Source organism: Leucoraja erinacea, chromosome 12 (assembly GCF_028641065.1).
Source record: "Leucoraja erinacea ecotype New England chromosome 12, Leri_hhj_1, whole genome shotgun sequence".
In the NCBI taxonomy this organism is placed as follows: domain Eukaryota; kingdom Metazoa; phylum Chordata; class Chondrichthyes; order Rajiformes; family Rajidae; genus Leucoraja; species Leucoraja erinaceus.
The window spans coordinates 29,781,953-29,796,405 of record NC_073388.1 but is presented as its reverse complement, the minus strand read 5'-3'; the positions used below and the strand labels follow the sequence as shown (position 1 = coordinate 29,796,405).

Sequence of the window (14,453 nt, the reverse complement as noted above, 5' to 3'; positions counted from 1 at the left end):
ACAGCATGAGGTTTGCATAGTGCAGGTTAATAAATTATAAAATTGGGTGGAATATGTCTGGATATTTGCAGATAGTGTTATGCACAATGTTGCATGAGTTATTGTCTAACTCAACAGTCTATTGGGACTACGGTCCATTTAAGAACAACGGCCATGTATGCAAGTTAGCATCATGATGTTAATAACTTTTTTTTTTCCTACCATTAATGGTTTATCTGTTTAAATGTTTCACACACAGATTGCGTCACTGCATGAAACCACAGAGCTTTGAAATCTTCACGTAGTCACTCACATGACTTCGAAATAAAATAGAAAGATTAAACAAGAACTTACCATTTGAAGTTTGATCTTTATTTTATGAGAAGTTGAAGTGAGAGATTACGTGCCCTCCACTCCCAACCTTATTCTCATAAAGATCATAGCTCGTTAATCTTCCTATAGCTTAGGTCAGCAACTCGTCTGTGGTTTCATACAGCTGCTCTGAAGATTGACGCACATGCGGGCTGGCGGGCTCTTCACGTAATCCCTCACTTCAACTTCTCATAAAATAAAGATCAAATTTAAAACGGTAAGTTCTCGTTTAATCTTTCTATTTTCATGGAGAAGGTTTTGTTGCCTAATACCCCTGTCCCGCTTAGGAAACCTGAACGGAAACCTCTGGAGACTTTGCGCCCCACCCAAGGTTTCCGTGCAGTTCCCGGAGGTTGCAGGTGGTTGCCGGAGGTTGCAGGTAGTGGAAGCTGGTAGGGAGACTGACAAAAACCTCCGGGAACCGCACGGAAACCTTGGATGGGGCGCAAAGTCTCCAGAGGTTTCCGTTCAGGTTTCCTAAGTGGGACAGGGGTATTAGGCAACAAAACATTCTCCATGATAATATAAAGATTAAGCGAGAATTTACCGTTTGAAGTTTGATCACGTTCACGTTCTCCTCCCACCGTGGCCATTGATAAAAAGAGCCTAAGAGCTGTTATCTCGAGCTTCTTGAAAGCTTCTTCCCATTAACAATCACATTTTTATACCACAATGACAACCCGAACCACAACCCAACCTCAGCAGTGAACCACTCTGAACTTTGTACTATTATGGTTGCTTAAGAGACTTTGGTTTGTGCACTATCATGATCCAGTTCCTTTAGAATAACTGATAATTTATTGTATAGTGTAACTATTGTCGCATCCCAAGTGTCAGTAAAACTGCAGTGCAAATATGATTGTTTGGCTCAAATCCGATGTATATAACAAATATTCTTGACTCTGGACTCATTCGCTGCAGCTCTGGGAAGTCTTTTCTCTGCTGGTGAGTACGTTCTTAAATGGACTGTGATCAGGATCTTTCTACATGGAGATTCTTGTTGCAGTCATTCCTGCTCCCTTTCTGTAGAATGGTAGACAGAGCATGCCCTGGCATCCCCAAGGACTATTTTAATTTTAATAAAGCTCTATTTTAATTTTAAACATAAATATGACTGAAAACGCAAGCCCAATTTTTACGGAGGCAGAGGTTATATTCATTATACTACCAGAAATCACATAATAATTTATGTGCTAATTAGTCCTAATTTACATATACAAAATAGGTTAAGTAGAAGGTAATCTTGTTTCAGGGAAGCAAACCCCACAAGTCTGACTTTTGCAGCTATATTTATGATACTTTTGGGGATAAGACATAATAGACTTACACTAATTAAAAGTAATTTGCATGTGCAAATTAGACCAGAAAATGGGACTTTTAAATGATAAGAGACTGTCAGGCATTCTGGAATTTATCTAATGGCTTTGATAGTTTCAGATGTTGAAAAATATATTATTTTCATGACAGATTTTTAATGACACAGATATTTGAAAAGACTAATAACTAGTACAACAATTAAATTGGCCAGGAATGTGACTGGTAAAGAGCTTTGCAAGAGAAGTACTTTTTGTTGTGCATTTAATGGAGCTCTGTAAATTCGATGTATAATACAATTGAGACTCTACAGCCAGCACAACACCTAATAGAACCTCAGACCATGTGCAGGACGCTTGCACACACAAAGGGATGTGGGCAGCAGCACTGGCTTCTGTCATCATGCACTAATGATGGTAATTCTGTAAAATAGCTTCATGAATACCAATTTTAAAAAACAACATCAGCATCTTCCGGAAAAGCAATCCCTACCAGGATGAAGGAGACCAGTGTTGCTTCTCAGTAATCAGGTGAGGTCTTCTGCTTTCAAAATTGATGGGTGGGGTGTATCCTGTGCACTGATTCTCTCTCTGGGTGTCCACCTCTGCCAATATAATATTCAATCCAATGTTGAGTAGGCAGGATTATTTGACAATATGTCTGTTGAAATAACCCTCACAATATTCCACCACAAACCTTCTTCCTGCTCCCAGATGAAATGAATGGAACTGATATTCAGAAGGGGATTGTTCAGGGTGAACACACTTCCACGTCACACATTTGGTGTGCATAACGGAAAACAAACTTCTTCGCTAATCTCTTTTCCTTGTGGTAAGACATCTTGTTTCCAGGATAGAAAGGAAAAAAAAACATTAGAAAGGAGAAGAGGAGGATTTTCTTTATTCAGAGGGTGGTGAATCTGTAGAATTCATTGCCAGGACAAGTCAATGGATATTGTTAAGGTGGAGATTGACAGATACTTGATTGGTAAGGGTATCAGGAGTTATGGGGAGAAGACAGGACAATGGGGTTGAGAGGGAAAGATAGATCTACCATGATTGAATGGCGGAGTAGACTTGATGGGCAAAATGGCTTAATTCTGCTCCTAGAACTTATGAACCATGAAAATAGATTGCATTGATGGCTGGACATGGGATATTAAAATATTGCCATATATTATCATTAAATTAATATGATGCATTGTTCACAATCACATACTGGAAAGTGTGATAATGCTTTAACAACTTGTAATGCACAGTAATGTATTTGTAAAATCAATTGCATAATGTATTTAGTCCCTTTAGTTGAGCACATTACCTTAATGGGGCCTTAAAGGGTGTTATTAATGCCAATGTTTTCCAATTACAGATTTGCACATGGGGAGAAAAAAAGCCAAAACCAGAGCTAAACATCCATGAAACTAATTAATTCTGTAAACATTGTTTCTAAGATTTATCCATTTAGTGGAATTATTCAATTGAGAGTTCTTGGTGCAATTAAATTGGTCAGGTATTCTGAAATGTGTTCCCTTTACAATAACAATAATTTAATCCGTTCTGCATTAACTGGAAAGGGGAAGGAGCACTAAATAAAACGTGAATACAAGAAGCACAAATAAATGAAAGGGCCAAGACACAATGGAATAGAGTTGTTCAAAAACATGAGGGACCAAACAGGGAGAGGCAGTAAGGCAGACCTCAAAGAATTTGCAATGTGTGTGTGTAAATGCAAGGAGCTTGGCAAATAAGGTTGGTGAGCTGCAGGTATAAACAGATACAAGAGTTCATATTAGTAGCAGTAACAGGCAGGGGTACATCAATCCAGCTGCACACAGTGAAGTAGACACTAGGCTACAAACGGCCGAAAGTGATGTCCTGCCCAAGAGCCAACCTGATGTTGTTGCAAACATAAATTAAGAGCAAGAGCATGAGCCAGTCACTGGCTCTGATCTGCCAGTTTACAATATCTCAATTGATCTGAATGTAATCTGAGTTCTCTACACCCATTCCTTCATGGAAACCTTGGACATCAATAATCTATTTACCTCCCTTAAAAATATTTTAAGATTTGTTTCCAACAACCATTGAGAAAGAAAATTCCACACACTCTCAGAAAGAAAATAGCTTTGTCTCTGCCAAATAGGCGACCCGTTATTTTGAACTAAGTAAAGATAGAGAAAATATCCTTTTTACATCCTCCTTCTCAAGATGCCTTAGGATCTAGCTTATGCAGTCAGAATGCTTTTTCAATATTTGAAACTGTCTTACATGATCACAGACATGTGGAAACAGAAGTCAAAATACATTCAGAAAGAATTGAAAATAAGTAAAAAGCAGATAATTAATAAAAAGAAACCCAACACTGAAATATAATCATCAGCATAGGAATGCAGTGATATATTGGATGACTTAGTTGTTCAGACTCATCTGTTCAGAATTAAGGAAGACTCTTAATGTCAACATAGACTGTAGAAGTACAGCACAGGAATAAGCCCTACAGCTCAAAATGTTGGGCCCATGATGCCTAGTTAAATTGATCTCATTGGCTTCCACATGATCCATACCCTTCTATTCCCTACACTTTCAAGTGCTTATTTAAAAGCTTCTTAAGCACCACTATTGTGTCTGCCTCCACTACCAACCCTGGCAAGGCATTCCAGGCTCCCACCACTTTCTATGTAAAAAGACTTGACCTGCACATCCCCATTAAACTTTCCCCCTCTCACCTTAAAGCTGTGTGCTCTAGTGTAATGGGCCTGTCCCACAATGCAAATTCACCCAAGAGCTCGCCGGAGTTTAAAACAAAAATCAATCCCGTGGTACCTCATCACGAGTGTTTTTTTACTCCTGGAAATTTTTCACACTGTTGAAAAAACTTCACGAGTTTCCACATTTCCCGAGTACCTACCGTTAGCATTACGAGCCGCTAGGAGACATCCACGGGCTCCCACGTACCCGCTACGTACATTCTATGTATTTATCACGAGTTTAATTTTTTTTAAACTCGGGAGAGCTCTTAATAATAATAATAATAATAATCTTATTTATATAGCACATTTTCAGCCAACTTGCATTGACCCCAAAGTGCTTCACATAATTACATTACATTACACACAGGCAAAGGTGGGTGAAGTGTCTTGCCCCAAGGACACAACGACAGTATGCACTCCAAGCGGGATTTGAACCGGCTACCTTCCGGTCGCCAGCCGAACTCTTAGCCCATTGTGCTATCTGTGGTCATCTCTTGGGTGAACTTGCATTGTGAGACAGGCCCTTTAAGCAATTCTACTCTGGGATCTGAGTGTTTACCCTAACTATGCCTTTTATAATTGTATATATTTCCATCACATCTTCATTTAACCTCCGACGTCCCAGGAAAACATAATCCAAATCTATCCAACTTCTCGTTGTTGCTGAAACCCTCTAATCCAGGCAGCATTCTGGTAAACCTCAGCTGCACCCTCTGCAAAGCCTCCACATCTTTCCTGTAATGGGGGACCAGAAGTGCCCGCAATTCTCCAGATGTGGCCTAACCAAAGTTCTATAAAGCTGCATCATAACATCCTGACTCTTATATTCAATGGCCCTAGCAATGAAAGAAAGCATTCCATACACCTAATTTACCACACTATCTACTAGTGCTGCCACCTTTAGTGATCTATGAACCGGGTCTCCAAGATTCCTCTGCACAACAATACTGTTAAGGGTCTTGCCATTAACTGTAGACTCCCTCCCAACATTCAACCAGCAGAGATCCCAACATAGATGCCTGCTGAAGTCCACTGTTGACAGACCTCCAGCCACAATATCTACCTTCCAATAACAATCTTCTTTGGATAAGCCAGTTCTGAATATATTATGTCATCATGAATCCCGTACATCTTAATCTTCTGGATCAACCTAGCATAAGGGACCTTATCAAAAGCTTAACTAAAATCCATGTATACGACACCCACTGCCCTACCTTCATCAATCTCCTTTTGTCACTTCAATGAGGAAACTAAAGGACTGGGACTCCCACTCATCGATTGCCATGATAGAGCTAATAGTCTCCTGCTATGCTGCATCAGTCTATGATGCTACGGTATCAGAGTTAGTATTTTTAAAAGGTTTGGGGAGAATTTTCTTAGTATTTTTCTTTAGTTAAAGGTAAGTTGAAGAAGTGTTCAAGAGTTATGAACATGCATAATTATGGAAGGTTGGAAAGTGCAAGAATGTTCAGTTGTTTTCAAGCAATTGGAAGATCTAATGTGTCCAGGTTTTGTTCTTCGTATTGCCTGCTAGACATACAGGAGAGACATTTACATAGAACTTTGAATTATTTTGTACCAAACTGTCAACTACATCATCAACACTATCATCACAACTCTGTAAACAAAGGAGAATGTTTCTGAATATTATTTAGGTACAAAAATGTTTCCAAACTATTAAATCTGACACAAAGATTGAAAAAATAAAATCAGCTAAAACATTCTTTTGAAGGCAAAATGATTAAATAAAAATAACTTAGCTTTCCCTTTCTTTTATTCCCAGCTGTTCCATAATCCCAAATGAAACCAATGGAGTCACAAACTCAGGCTGAGGTTTTAAAAGCTACAGATCTGAGAACAGATTACACAGTGTAAATCGTGGAAGGTCCTCTGAAAGACACTATACCCACCAGCGCTAAGTAAGTTCAGGAATTCTGCTTTTCATCACATGGTGCTGTAAATCCTGGACAGTGGAATTTATTGAACCTTTGATGGATTGATATTTGAATAAAAACGTGTGCCCGACACCTGTTTCAGTAAAGTGCAGCTTCTGTTAAAAACTGCTATTTGTAGGATATGTAACATAACTGCATAAAAGTGATATTAATTTGATTGAAGAAACTTATTAACAACATATAGGGTTTGAAGCTTGGCCATGCTACCTGTGGTTTTAGGGTTACTTCTGGCAGGTTATATATCTCAGTCAGTTTGTGACTTTATTCTTTAGGTTAGGCAATTGATTTTAACATTCTCTCGCAACCTGTCTGAGCAAGTTTAGCTACAGGCTATGTGGGATCAAAATATAATTCCAATATGCAGTCAGCATATGTAATCGTGAAGAGTGCAAGTTGTCTTTGATCTCTCCAGGCAATACCCAATTATCCTTTCTTCTGTATGCCCGTCCCTCTAATCAACTAACTGTGCTTCAAAGTCAAAATTACTTCATCCCTACTCTAGATAACCTCTACTGCTTGTAGAACATGTCTAATAATCACAGTCTGATAGTTAGCTGTGATTCTGCACATTGATTCCATGCATATTTATTTCATCCTTTGAAATAGCTGTTATATAAAATTATATTAACATTTCTTCTGATCAAATTTTTAAATCTCCCCGTTAATAATCTACGACCAATAACGAAGATATAATTTAAACCTCTCCTGGTGGTGACAGGAGAAATAGAATCTACTGTGAAAAAATTGTTGAGCTAGGAATCTTGCCTGTTCCACTATAATTGTCGATTGACAATTCCTTGATTTAAGGACTCCAATCTTTGAACTCAACAATTTAATGGTAATAAGAAAGACACAAAATGCTGGAGTAACTCAGCGGGACAGGCAGCATCTTTGGAGAGAAGGAATGGGTGACGTTTCGGGTCGAGACCCTTCTTCAGATGAGTAATTCAATGGCAATCTCCTGTAATTACAAATGGGTAACACAGTCATTAAGGAATACAAAAATGGATTGTTGGGACTACAAAGAAAGGATATAATTTGCAGAGAGTAATGCATCAGTTAGAGATTGACTATTGTGTGTGCAAGACATTGGTCTACCTTTAAGATGTTCAGCACATCAGAGCACTTCACAAACTATTATGAATATTTCGATTTCTATATATTTTAAACTGAGCTAATAGATTTGTTGAATCTGAAGCAATTTGCTGTAAATTGTGCCTTACATTTATTCTATAATTCCTTGGTATTAATTCCTTCTTAATAAAAAGTACTAATGAATTTAGTAGTAATCAAATCTGTATGGCATACAGTATTTTCATAGTTGTGCAAGCAAACAAATAGACACGCATGCCACATACACGCGCATGCACACAGGCACACATACAGATATACACACACACACATGAGCACACAAGCCGACACACGTACACACTGACAGTTGCGCACACAGGCACACATGCATACGTACACACTCTTATTCATCATGTCAGAGCTTAGGGTAGATCATTTTTGCTGAGGCCCCTTTGGAAATTCATTTCTGATTCATATTCTTCACTTGTACGAATTTATATGAAGCAGCAGTATTTTGAAGATCCTACAGATAGGATTGGCGGCCAAAATTGGGGGGGGGGGGGGGGGGGGGGGGTAAATCTGAATAGCATAGCTTATGTGATCTTTTATCAAATAAATATTGTGCATGGATCAAGACACATAATTTAGAAATATCAGATATCTCCTTCACGTTTGTCAGTGAAACCACATAATGTAGAGATCTTGACACAGTATAGGGTGTAACAATGTCCAGAAAAGGTTATTTATCCTATCACTGCTGATTTTGGTGGTAGAAATTGATTACTGTTGTGTTAGAACTAACACTCATAGGTCTAACGCTCAGCACTGAAAAACAGCGTGTAATTGTCCTTTAATGTGCTTCCCCTGGCTTTGCAAGGATTAATCAGTGGTTTTCATTCTTAGCAAACTTGAGCAAGCTCCAGGCAATCTGGCCATACCATCCATTTTGGAAAACTCTACATTTGCAGACTTGGTTACCTGGTAAGTCACAAACAGCCGATCCCTATCTCAGCGATTTCCATATCAGCAGCTTGATGTAGGTACTGACCAGCAACTTTTGTAAAATGCAAGAATATTCATATTTGAGGCAACTTATACATCCGTCAATGTGATGATAATTAGTTTCAGTAATAATAATAATTCATGTGAATGAGATAACCACTTTATAGTCTATACCACATGCCACAATTTCAAATGCTTTAAGCATGATACAACAATTAAAATTTTGCACTCGTGTCATGGTTTTCATGGTAATCATAATTCATGTGCTCATTAGGATACGCTTCTCTGCTGAGACAAGGAGGTAATGCAGCACAACGGATGCAAATGTTATGCTTATTTACCTTCCAATTGTTACAAAACTACAATATTATCTTGGGGGGGAAACTTGATATGGACAAAGTGAGAATCTATTGTTACAGAGTTTCATGTAAAATGGGATCATATTATCTTGATATTAATTTGATGACTACAAATGTGCCAGATATAAATTAAATAAGGCATTTAGCAATATAAACTAAATGTACTATTAAAGAACATGCAGAAATAGAAGTCTTGAGGTGGAAGTACATAAAATATAAGTGGCAGGACAAGTTGAGTACGCTGTAATACAAAGAATATAGGATCCAACATTTTATAATCAGGTCAGTTAGTATAAGAGCAAGCATGCTGTGCTAAATGCTACAAAATTCATGCAGGTTTCTTGATGGAGCATTATGTGCAGTGCTGGCTACGATTATCTCAGAAAAATATCATACCGTCTTGACATACAAAAGTTCAATTTTCTAGATGTAGATAATGACGGGAAGGCTGATGTTTGTTTTCCATCACTACCTTGAAAAAGAGCCATTGAGCCATCCTTTTGAACTGCTGCAGTCCTTCGCCATGAAAGTGCCTGCCTTGCATGGCTGGTCTGGAAGTTTCATGATTTATGCCCTGCAATGAGGAAAACATGGCAATATATTTGCCCAACACAGGCAAATGGCAAATTAAACTAGCTGAGGCAATTTCATCAGCATAGACTAGTTAAGCAGAAATGCCTGTTGCTGTGCTGTATAACGCTATGACTCTATGGTTCGAGGTCAGCATGATATGAGAGATAGAGGGGAATCTGCAGGTTGTGTTGACCCCATACACTTCCGCTTGGTGCTAGAAGCTACCAGTTTGGAATAATTGCTGCAGCAGTCAAGGCAAATAATTGCAGTATATTTTGCAAATGGGGAAGTGAAACGAATTAACTTTTGGAATGATGAATGAGACGTCAATCAAGCAAACTGTTTCTTCCAGCATGGACGAGAGCACCTCGAGTGTTAATAAATTATATACTAAATTATATGTATGCACTGAGTACGAGCAGCTTTTAATTTCATTGTACATGTATAGTGACAATAAATGGCATATCTATATCTAATCTAGATTTACTACAATTTTCCTAACAATGTTCAATTATGTGGAATGACCTTAAAAGATGATTTTTTTTTCAAATGCAGCATAAGTTAAGGGTGACTTGAAATAAATGTTCAAGGAGAAGGAGAATAAGGAAAATAAGCAGAAAGCAGTTTCCTGCAACAGAAAGCCTGTAAAAAGAAGAGCACAGATTAAATGTTAAATCACAAAACACAGAAGCAACATGAAGATGAAGAAAATTAAGTAGTAAGTTGTGATGATCTGGAATACACTTCCTGAATTGGTAGAGGAAGCATATTCAGGAGTCATTAAAAAAATGGAGTATATAAAAAAGGAGGAAAATGAAAATAAAGCATATTAGAAGGAAAATAAACTGGGAAGTGAAACTTGTTGGTTGACTCCTTCAGCAAATGGTCCAATTGGCTGTTCTGCTTCTGTGATATAATGGATCTATGTAAGAACAGACAATGTTATAATGAATGAAGGTTAGTTGCACTGTTTTTTACTTCAGACTCATGAATTTGTTTAATCAGCTTTTCTATTCTTCAAGTGATGTGAGCACAAATATAATTCATAAGCTATTTACATGAAAAAAGTTTTCTTAGAGGGTTGGACTTGAGAAGTGGAATTGGTGTTTACTCATGGTCCCTCCTGCATGTTTGGTCAGTTTATTCTTAATTGCTAACAAAATCCAATATAGAGTTATAAATTCATACACACGAGGCAGACAGAGTTCAAGGGAAGCGTGTATTGTTTATTCAAGGGCTCTTTACATTTTGCTTTTGGAACTTTCTAGACACAGTTGTACATATCACATGCTTATAAGGCTGACAGACTAAGTAACAAATCTTGTTCACAATCAATATTACATATACCACAATGCTGAAAGGTCTAGCTCATCAGATTTCCCTCACTTATTTTTTAACGAGTGCATAAATACTGAAAATAGCTTAATGTGTTTCAATAGTGATGAATTTGCAGTCAGATTAAGGTGAAACTGTTAGCAATCCTCGTTATTTGGAAAAATGAAGCATGAGAAGCCATTTTGGTCAAACAAAATCTGAATTTTATCTTTGATGATAATGGCTGTTTGGCCAATAGTCTGTCTCGTCCTTTTCTCTCTTTGTTGTTTTTAGTATGTGTTACATGTATGTTTTAGTGTTCTTTAGCTTTGTTTTATGTGGAGGGTGGGGGTTTGGGGGAAACTTTTTTTAATCTCTTACCTCGACGGAGATTAGATTTTCTTTCCATATCATATCTCCATCCGCACTGCGGCCTAACATCGAGGAGCTGGGTAGACCTCTTGCTGGGTAGATCTTTGACTTTGTGAGCTCTAACCAGGGGAGCCTGCGGTATTACCATTGTGGAGCTGGCGGTCCCTGTCGGGGATCGACCTTGGAGTTCCAACCGCGGGAGCCTACAGATTTTAACATTTGGGAGCTCCAGGCCGCAGGAGCTTCGAATGTCCCGATCACGGGAGCTTTGACCGCCCCTACGCGGGGGCTTTGATCGCTGACTGAGGGAGCTTCGATCACCCCGACTGCGGATGGTTCGCCTGCCCCGACCGCAGGAGAATAAAGAATGAAGAAGATTAGACTTTATTGGCTTCCATCACAGTGAGGAATATGAGCAATCCCCATGTTAACTTTTATGTAGCTGTGTGTCTTTTTTTTTAGTATGTCTGTATGGTAAAGTGAGTTTCACTGTACCTACATTGGTACGTGACAATAAAATACCTTTGTCCCTTTGAACCTTTGATCTTTCACAGATTTTCATTAATTTTGTTGTTGGAATTTCCATCCTTTGATGGAATTGTTTACCAAGGCCCAGTCTGATCTAAAAGATCCCATGGCACTGTTTGAAGATCATCAGCTGATTTCTCCTGTGGTCCCACTTGACATTTCTCCCTCAATCAAATCTAAAACAGATTACCTAATCATCTATTTCATTGCAGATTCTGTCACCTGCAGGATGTAAATTGGCTATAAAGATCCCTTATGCTGATCAAAGGTGCTACAGTGTATCATACAAGCCTTCTTTGCCTAGAACTATAAAAAATTACAAAAACATATTTCTCCAAAGCAAATAAATTTGGGAGCAATAAATCCATGCATGTTTTCAACCACATTGCAATGTTTTAAGTTTTGATGCATATATGTCAATTTCTGTCTGTGTCAATATTTGAATCAGAGCTGGTGCAGTGATACATACAGAATCTCTTTCCTGTTCATGCTTTAGTTTTGCAAATTGAAGGAGGATCCATATTAAAAGAGACATTTCATGTATAATTTGAGAAAGTAGCTTAAATATTTTAACTTCCAAGCCTAAGAACATTAGGTTTCTCTTTCAAATCAGAGAATGGACTGTTCTTTCCTCACAGCGTTTTCTTACACTCAACCACATGTAATGAAATTTGAATGCAACCCTATTAATGTTGACAGTTGTCACGCCTGGGTTATTTCTCATGTATAGTTATCTTGGTCTCATTGAAACATTCAGTTTCATAATCTACTGTACTATTCAGATAGAAGTTTCTTATTATTTCCAACCATGAAAAATGAGAATTGCACAATTTTATTTTAATTTGTTCATGGTGAAGGAATGTAGAAATGATTCTCGTTTTAACTTTTAATTTATTTTCATCCTGAACAGACTTTGTTATATCTTGAACACTTCTTCTGATGAATGGAATAGATATGACCCCCTCTCCCCCTTCCCCCCACCCCCCCATCCCCCCAATCACCCCACTGTTGAAATTATGTTCTGTAATCAACCATTCAAAGGCAAACTTCAAATGGACCACTCATCCATATTTCCCATTGCCCTTGCCAAATTAAACCACGCTTAACTTTCTTTTGGAGAGTCCAAAGTTCAGTATCTTTAAATAAAAAATGTTTTATGCCCTCATTCCTGTAGCTGATAAATAATAATATGTAGGATTAATGCTCGTTGAAGAAATCATTCACACGATTACATAACAGTTGTGACATGGTTGAGGGAAAGGTGACAAATAAACCCTGTGCTAAACTTTGTTCTCTATTGTTAATGCAAAACAATAGATAATAGGAAGCAATAGGCAGAAATGTAATTGGAATCAGTTGTAAAAATAAAGCACTCTCAGTTTTACCAGGCCATCATTTATCAATGTATTCTGTTTTGCAAACTATTTTCAGAACATTTATTATCACAGTTGACTAAACAGCATACATCTTGTGGAGAATGAGAAAACATTACTTGAATAATTAAATTAAATATATTTATATTTCCCAATTAGCAGCATATTACAGTTCAGTTCTGTAAGCAGTGTCACATTTAAACTGCCATAAATATTTATTTGAGTTCAAAACATATGAAAAAAGCTGCATTTTTCATCTTGGTAGGTCAGGCACTATCAGTAGTTGAAGACAATGGTGCCAAGATGTAAGGCAAATGGTGCAGCAATCAATTAACTATATCAACTAAGTACAGCCCCTTTTAAAATTGAGAATGATTAACAAAAAACGTCAAAATCTGTGTTTGCTTTTTACATCAGTGCAATGCAATTATGAATATTATACGACTAGATTCTTACCTTATCTTTTTGTTTTGTCAACTAGTTAATCTGGTAGATACTTAGTTTAATTTATTGTAAAATACACCAGGATTAGGGTGTGAATGAGGTCGTTCATTAGCCAATCTTATAGCAATGGGAAAAAGCCATTGTTAAATCTCGACATTATTCCCTTTATCATGTGAATGCCTTGATTGTAATCATGTATTGTCTTCCCGCTGGTTAGCATGCAACAAATGCTGTTCACTGTACCTCAGTACATGTGACTATAAACTAAACTAAACTAAACTAAACGTTCAAGGTTTCAAGCTCCTGCATCTTCTCCCAGAAGGTAGAAGTGAGTAAAGGGAATGGCCAGGGTGGCAGGCATCCTTACTAATACTTCAAGCCTTCCTGATGCAACGCACTGTGAAGATGGACTGGATGCGAGGATATTACGAGCCCATGATGGACTGGGCTGTGTTCACCACTCTCTGCATGTTCAGGCAATCAAGAGTAGAGCACCTGCCATACCAGGCTGATATGCAGCCCTCAGAATACATTTTATCGTTCTGTAGAAGTTTGAGAGAATCCTCCTGAAGAACTAATGATAACCATGACACTACTGGATAATCATGAAACCCATCTGGATCCAGACATTTACTAGTGCTCACAGAGGTGCTTTCATTATTATGCAAGGGAAGGTGTTTCCTTTCTGTTATGCACCATTATAGAGCTTGCAAAAGAAATCAAGGATCAGGATCACAACTAAGGGTTTTCTGACAGAGGCTGATAGTTTGGGAGCGGGGTAGCAGATGATCATGGACAGGCAGAAGGACACATGTGATAGATGGCTAGCAACTTGAGAGTGGTGAATAAGTCAAGAGAGTCAAGAGAGTCAAGAGAGTCAAGAGTCAATTTAATTGTCATTTGGACCCCTGGAGGTCCAAACGAAATGCCGTTTCTGCAGCCATACATTACACACAAATAGACCCCAGACACAACATAATTACATTTTACATAAACATCCATCACATAGCTGTGATGGAAGGCCAAATAAACTTATCTCTGCACTGCA

General features: G+C 38.0%; 1 long non-coding RNA gene across 1 annotated transcript in view; it reads left to right on the top strand.

Moving 5' to 3' along the window:
* The window catches only part of LOC129702233 (uncharacterized), a 29,843-nt gene extending 17,672 nt beyond the window's left edge, over nt 1–12,171 (top strand). The window contains exons 2-4 of the long non-coding RNA XR_008724346.1: nt 6,198–6,333; nt 8,344–8,421; nt 9,930–12,171. This is a non-coding gene — a long non-coding RNA (uncharacterized LOC129702233). The remainder of the gene's footprint in view (nt 1–6,197; nt 6,334–8,343; nt 8,422–9,929) is intronic.
* The last annotated feature ends 2,282 nt before the right edge of the window (nt 12,172–14,453 follow it).